Consider the following 8,635-nt stretch of genomic DNA (forward strand, 5'->3'; position numbering starts at 1 on the left):
TCAATTTATTGACACTAACTACGCATGAAAAACTATAAAGATGTTTATGTTATTGTAATCACAAGATAGTTTTAAGGTGTGCTTTTAACACGTTCTTGTTTTAATAATTAACATTTTGTTATTGCTCACGCGTCTGTGTGATAATATTCGTAGTTGAACACTCCCTGTACCTTCACATATTGTCATTAACGTTCCCAAAAGTTTATTGCAGATATGAATGCGCCAGCGATACTATGCATGGCCACTTGACAGTGAGTGAAAAGGAATAAAAGCCTTGACCAAAACTCTGCCCCCCGTCCCCTCCCAAACAAAATGATAGTATCTCTAAACACATTACAAAGCAGATGCTGTCTTACTGGAAGTGGATTTCAAATCATTCTCCAAAGTCAACCTGAAGTAAATATTATAGCAGATGCAGATAATCTCGACTGTTTGCGAGTTGGTATATGCTCATAATGCTCCCCCAAGTATGCTTCGACTATATTTATAAATACGTATTTATAAATATGCACATGAACGATGGGCGCGACATACCAAGACCAGCAATCGTGATCAAATCCTCATGCCATTGAAAAGGATAGGAACTTTTTAGATAAATATCATCAAATTTAAGTTTTAATTGAATAGAACAATTATTACACATAGGTGGATACAGTCAATTGAGGCTTGTGGATCAACGTCTAGGCGGTGTGCCTACGTGTGCGTAACGCACTGTAAATCATTGTGCCTTCTTTTCCTTCTTTTTATTTTAGGTCAGAGTAGTGCCCCTCTACGTAGTAACGTCTTATGCATATAGGCCTTTACTAGCAAGTCATACAAGGGGACAAGTTATGATGGCTTAAATGAATTGGCGTTACCCACGAATCCAAAGATAAAGCACCATATATAACATTGAATGTCCTTCAATCAAAATGAAATTATTACCGTTAGAAAGACGTTTGCATGATCTCTTATCATATGTAAAACGATTGAATTCCACCAAAGTTTGTGGACTCTAGAGGCCATTAAGTCAATTTGGCTAATAATTTTGTTACCCGCGTATCAAAAATAAAATGATCGTTCTGAAAAATGTTAAGTGAATATGCCATAAAGGACTATATCATGAAACGAAGTTTCGTTCTATAATTCTGAGGTCCAAGTGATTATTTTATGCAAATACGTTTTACCCATAAAATTCCATAAATTCAAATTAGACGTTACCCACGTATCAACTGTTACCCACGAGTCCAGCAAATATAATTGCCATAACTTAAATTAACATTTAATGACTTTGGACACTGCATTTAATTTCACAAGCGCTTAAAATTGTAAATCGTAAAAATACGTTCACCGCTTTAAAAAAGAATCTACGACGGTTTAAACTTCTGTTACCCACGAATCCCGAATAGATGCTAACCTTGAAAAACAAGGAGATTGTTTATTTTAAGTTTAAATCAGCACATATTCAAGCCATGGGTATGCTATAATTTTACAGTACTTACAGTTTATACACCTAAGAAACGCAAACCCCAAACGGTACTATAGTACTTATAGCTTTACCCACGAATTCGGCGTTACCCACGAATCCAAGGATTTACTCGTAAATTATATGTTTCTTATGCATCTTAACATTTTGAAAACATGCGAAATAGGTTCCAAAACAGTCCTGTTTAACAGCGTCCTCTTGAAGGTATACTGAAGCTGTATCATGAAGTTTTGATTGATTATCCTAAATTACCATTTTTTGGGTAAATGCAATTGGTTAGAGAAACGGGAATCATTGAAACACAATGGAGGAATAACCGCATGATGGTTTCCAACCTTCTGTAATATTTTCTATTTTGCCGCTTACCAATACATACCTTCAAATATGTGTTACCCACGAACATTTTGGTTACCCACGAATCCCTACTTAAATTATAGTTAACAATGTATTGATATTGTTTTAGTACATAGGAACTGTCAAACACGATTTAATAGAATATTGCTGCATGAAAATATGGAATGATTTTATTAAAATAATAAAATAAAACTGTTTGCTCTGTCTATTTGAATTTGGCAACTTCATTATTCTTAAAATTTTTATACCCAAAATGCCATAATGATCCATTCTAAATATTCCATGTAGTTTGTATATTGATTAAAATTCATTTTAGTGCCATTGCAGCCTGAATTATTTACATACGGAAAAGTATTTTTTTTTTTATTTAAAAAAAATTAATAGGAATTGCTATTTTCCAGACGCTGTTACCCACGAATCCATCCGAGATCCTCATCCTGCGACGAGATACAAAATCTAACTTTATATTTATATGAAGCATTTATTCTAATCTTTCGAAATAATACAGTAATGTTAAATGACAGCCACTTTGGAAAGAGTTCGAAGAATTGACACAATCTTAACTGTACACCTGGTTCTTTCTTAAAATTTGTAATAACCAAAATATTTCTTTGTAGATATATGTAATAAAATTCTATTTTACGTTCAAAGTCTTCACCGATTTCTAGTGTATATGAGTCACACATAAAATATTGAAAGATATTAGAGAAAGTGAAATTTTATGGCGTACAACAGGTGAAAAAGGCTTGAATTCGTGGGTAACATGCATATGCGCATTTAACACTTTATTTGGTCTAGCAAGAAAAGTCATTTTTCAATCCGGTGGCACTTCCACCTGATGATTCCCCAGAAATGATCGTCTCATTTGATAAGTCTAGAATTGAAAAGGAAAACATTTTCAAAATGGCCCCCAGAGAGAATTTTGTCCCGCTTTGGCTGGAATTGACCATATATATAAACAGAGATTTTGGCATCAGCGAGACCGGATGTACTATTGGGCTAGATGGGCTTGGGCCTCTCTTAAATTAATTCTACAATCACAATGGACCGTAATACACCTAACCTTTAGGGTTAACCTTAGGGTGTTAAAGGGTTAGGGTTAGGAATAGGGTTAGGGTTAGGGTTAGGGTTAGGGTTAGGGTTAGGGTTAGAGTTAGGGTTAGGGTTAGAGTTAGGGTTACAGTTAGGGTTAGGGTTAGCGTATTGCGTCCTATTACGGTTGCAGAAAGTAAATAGGCTACGTGCCCGGGCGCGTGCCCCCAAATTTTGAAGACCCCCCAAAAATGAAGACATTCTCTTTTCCATTGTTTATATTGAAAATAATGCTTGCTAATAAACAAATCATATTTGCCAAAAATATGTTGTATTTGATTGTAGCTCCTATCACAGTGTGGGTCAAATGTTGCTATCATTTCTGCATCTCAGCTACTAAAATTTCAACAGCTTCAGGAGGTCTGGACTCCCACCAGGGGCCCGCAAGCAGGCCCTCGACCCCACACCGAAAGGCACAGCGACGCGTGCTGCATCTTGCCTTACCCACTCCAACATCATCTCATAATTTCGGCTAGCCTAGGGCCCCAACAATTCAAAACTAATTTTTCCCAGGAGGGAGAAAACGCCAAAAACGTTCGTTTTGATATATGATTGGTTTTAACTCAATAACCCGAAGCCCCATGGAAATATAAATGTGATTATTGGCTTATTTCCTATAAGATCAATGTTTAAAATTAAGAAATACACTGCATTTTTTAGCTGAAAGTCTAAAACTGGACAATTATGTCTCCTATACCTGATTTCATATTTTAGCTGTTCATTGCCCATACAGACATCACGTTTACTTGAAGCGAAATTACCTAAAGACCCATACCTAATTAGACCATGACCCACATTTGAAGACACGGATGTCTGCTGGCAATACTTTTTAAAAGATTTTCAATATAAATTAGATTTACCAATTGAAATCAATTATATTTATCTCATTATAATAAGGCAAATAGTGTTTTATTTTGATTATGCTTTATTTGATTTAATATTGATATCAAATATTTGCTTTCAAGCTGTTTCTGTTTCACAACTATGATTGATTTATATCTTAACTAAACTGGCTCCAAAATAATTACAAATTAAATGTATTTTTCTAGAAATAATTATACGCATGCGCCTATGCGAAATAATATTTCTGAAACAACACGGTTCGCTGTGAATTGACTTAAACTTCAAACGATTTCAAAAGCAGCATACAATAGTGTTACACGAGAATTGGTAAAAATAGAAAGCGAGTATTTTGCATTAATTACCATTGAATCTTATCTTTTGATGTAATTATAATTATTTGAGGTCATAATTTTGTATTAACAGTCTCGGTGTGTGAGTACATTTTTGCGGTGAATAAAACGATAGGTCTGTAGATTAATTGAGTTATCGTAACACACAATGTTCCAGAATGATACTAACTTTGTTGCTGGTAGTTAAGGGTTACGGTTTTGATACTTAATTTTGATATGTCTCTCCAATGCAGTGGTGTGTGAGTCTATTTGATGAAGGGGAAGGTGGTTTTAGCTTTGAGTATTTACCCAGCGATGGAACCGATATTAGCATCCAAATGTAAGAAAATTTATATTAGTTTCAGAACGTACTTTCATAAATAATCAAGATAATTACAATATGTTACAACAACATCAATTCCCCTTTTTCCTTCAAATGAAATTCACTACAAGCGTTGTCTGCAAGGAGCAATCGGAAGCACTTAATTCGGCCTTATGCTATAGAATTGAAGAGTGTTGTATCACTTGCTTTTTATCAATAACCAAAGTTGCCAATATAAGCAAAGTTCAACTGTATTTTGTACTTATTAAATTCTACCAAACATTTCGACATAGTCTACGGGAATTGTGCCAATTACTTGAACCCTTTGATTCACATATCGGCCGATCCATTATACCCATGGTTACTCTATTGATATGTATCGTCGAATGTCGGTAATTGGAGTGTTGCAAAGAAGCAGCATCGTTGTGACTGCTCATGCATCTGCCTTCCACGAACCCATGCAACCAAACGAACTGCAGGGATGATGAAATTCTACTGACATAGGATTCCGATGTACAGATCATAAAAGGTCAAAGAAAATCATCCGGATACCAAAATTATACCGAAAGATCCTAGTGCAAGCCCTCTCCCTTACCTGACATCACTTCTTAAAAGTGCAGTACACCGGAGAAAATGCAGATTAGGTCCAGTCCAAATGTTCTTTATAAACTTGTTCCATGCTATGCATATATATTCAGCGATGTTAAATGATGTTTCTGGGAAAAAACATTCATTTTCCACTTTCGTATTCTTTTTTTCTAATTTATTTCATAATTAAAAAACTGTATATTTTGGCTCTTTTCTGTGCATACTGCGAAGTCTTTCAACTGTTATATTAAGCACAAATGGAGAAATTATATTTGAATTCTGGGTGGACCGCAATACTGCCCCTTCAACACCCCCCCACACACACCCACACACACCCACACACACACACCCAGTGACTAGTACTCACCTGCAAATGTAACCATTCTCGGAACAAAGTTATTCCACAGATTGCACGTTCCTGACTTCAACGCTCTCTTATCCGTGAACGTGGGTGAAAAGTCTTTGTAAGAAAGATCAGGAAGGGTGTACGGTTTCCATTCCTTCTCAGGATCATCCATATTTGTGACCGTACAGCACGAATGAGCCGTAAATGTCCTCAATTGTATTCTGACTTACAGTGTAAAATGGGCATGAAGGTCATATTCATAGGTATTTCAATTTGGTGCTACGTGTATCTCATTAAATGAGGTACACGTAGCACCAAATTGAGGTACCTATGAATACGACCTTCATGCCCATTTTACACTGTAACTCAGAATACAATTGAGGACATTTACGGCTCATTCGTGCTGTACGGTCACATTTAATGAACTGGTGAAATAATTGTTATACAAATTATGGATTCTTCAACATATTCACATTATGCAACATGACCAAGTAAACGGACAATGATTGCTGTACCATTTGTACCACAAGATCAGTGGCGTAGCGAAGGGAGAGGACAGGTGGGCCAGGGTGCAGGTGAGAATCTAAAAAGTGGGCGGGGATATTGACACACCCCATAAGACAACGCCCGTGCCACGTGCACAGTGCACCCCAATTTATACACTGCAACAACGTCTATTTTATTTTTTTATGTTGACTTTTACTTTTTCGTGGACCCTATTTTAACCATCGTCATTTCGGCGCCCTGCCCCCTAATATGGTGCCCATGGCACGTTCCCCATCCCCACTTTTTCTTGACCGCTCTGGGGAAAAAATTGGTGCAACAATTAATAATATCAGTTTGGGCGCCGCCATTTTGTATCCTTGCCCTGGCCGCCACAACCCCTAGCCACTCCACTGCACAAGACCATGTCGGATAGTTACATTCCTCGTGAAACACATTAATTATTTATTACACAGGCCCTATAGTACACAGAGGCCACATGGAAAAATAAATTCCTATATTTTAAGATTCCGATGCATTATTTTCGGAAAAACCTCTAATGGTGTTAACATTCATCTTTTTCTCCTTTTTTGAGACTGCCATATTTGAAAAGTGACGTGAGATGAGATATTTGGGCTGAAAATGCACTTTTTGTGATTTTATTGCAATTTCAAGATTTTTTGTTCCTAAAACGTTGTATGAGAAAGCCCCGGGGGGTTCTTCCTGGTTGAAGGTATACGGGGATGTGCCACGGTTTTGGGGTACCTTTTCAGCGATTTTGGTATATCGATGGGTGGGTTTTCAGTGGATACCAATGCGCCCAATTGGGCGCATTTGGGCAAAAATGCCATTCAAGCGCCCAATTATGGCAAATTTGGGTGCTTTTTGGGTGCTTTTTCTTGAAAATTGGTATACTGATGGGTAGCAAAAACAGCAAAAAGTAGGTATAGAGAAAGTCAGCATCCGAAAGTCTGCGTGGCACACCCCCGTACAAAATTTTTCGAAGAACCCCCCCCCCCCCCGGGGGAGAAAGCACTGCCAAAGAATGTTGTCAAAATGCTATTGTTAAATATTGTATGGTAATTTTTATGCAAACTGTTTTTTCAACAATTAAATAACATTATGTTAGAAAAATTTAAAAAAATGTTTTTGTGAATGTTATCCGCAAGTTTTATACACCATTTACATATTAACCCTACATTTAAACGTTTTCTGTTGTGTTTGGAACCTCCTCAAAATACAAGGTATATGCATCTCCCCTCCAATATTGCATTGAGATATCATGATGTGACTTTATCTTCATGGATATTAAGTAGTCATGTGATACAGCTTAAGGTCATAAGGTCATACAAAAAGTTTTACCCAAATACTCAACTCATGTTACTTTTCAGAAATGATAGCTGAAGAATATGAAAAGAACAGGTTGCATATATTACGAGCCTAACACCATCAAAATTTTTATTCAAAAATGTTGCACGGAAACCTCGAAATCACCATGTAGCCTCTTTTCTCATGTTATCAGGCTATGATAAAGTTGTAGAGTAACGAATTATTACCTGACAGATCTCAAACATTGCCAACCAACATTACAATGTGAGCTGGCATACAGAATAAACCTTTGAAATTGAGAATTCAATGTCACACTTCCACACTATCCAAAATGAGGGCTATCAGTTTAACGTGTTCTGAATTTTGTTTAAATTCAAAGAAGCGTACTATTTTTTCATTGCCATGATACATCTACCCGAAGTCTGAAATATTCAATATTGATACTTTCAAACGAGGAAAGAAGAATAAAATGTTAGAGTTTTATCGCGTGACTAAAGACTGGTAAATAACATGATGGAAATTTGAACCTTGCATAATTCTTTTGTCAATAGAGTTCGTAGATTTGTCTATTGTAAATACATTAACCGATATGTTACCATGGTGATAAAGTTAAGACTGATGTAAGACAAATAAAGTTTAATAAAGCTTTACAAATATTCGATAGGAGGGAAAAAAGTTTTTTAACGTTCATTCATCCACTCGGGCTTCTCCATTTTCTTAGCAAACTATGTGACTCGGATAAATTATTTGTTGTTGTAGGGAACTTTTACAAATAATATTATACACGATTAAAATCTCATATTTATCTTATCTTATCTTGCTTTCATATGTTACAAAAGAGGGAATAATTAGTTTTACAGGTTACGTGCCTCTACACGTCCAAGTGTAAGAGGAAATGTAGGGCACAAAAACAATTTTGTTACGTTGAAGAAATGATTTTGTACACACTTTGTCCAGAATAAAAAAGGGGAAACACTACAACGTTTAGAACGTTAGAAACTGCTTAAATGTCCAGTTTGCACATGTGGTTAAATACCACTAATAGGCCCGGGCGATGCATGAAATACGACGATGAACTATAAAATGTAACTTTTTTAACACTTTTGTTTTAATATGATACAAAAAGAGGGAATAGTGATAGAATAATAGCATATCATACGTAGCATACAACTAAGTAACTTGAAATGATTACACAAGTTGTGGAAGATATAGGTCAAACCATAATACAAGGGGAGTATAATTATGTTTCAAAATGATCGACCCTGACCAATTACATTTTGAAAAACATACTCCTCCTGTGGAAGATATTTCAAAAAAATTTCACAGGGGGTAATGTGGATTTCAACTGAAAAAGCCCATTGCTAGTAGATATTGCCTTTTCCTTTGGTAGCAGGCTAAAGCTAAATTTATACTCAATCGCTGAGCGACAAGCGATTGGCATTTGACCAATAGGCTAGAGCGGTTTTCCACGCAGCAAAACGTGC

The sequence above is a fragment of the Amphiura filiformis genome, chromosome 20 (assembly GCF_039555335.1).
Source record: "Amphiura filiformis chromosome 20, Afil_fr2py, whole genome shotgun sequence".
Lineage (NCBI taxonomy): Eukaryota > Metazoa > Echinodermata > Ophiuroidea > Amphilepidida > Amphiuridae > Amphiura > Amphiura filiformis.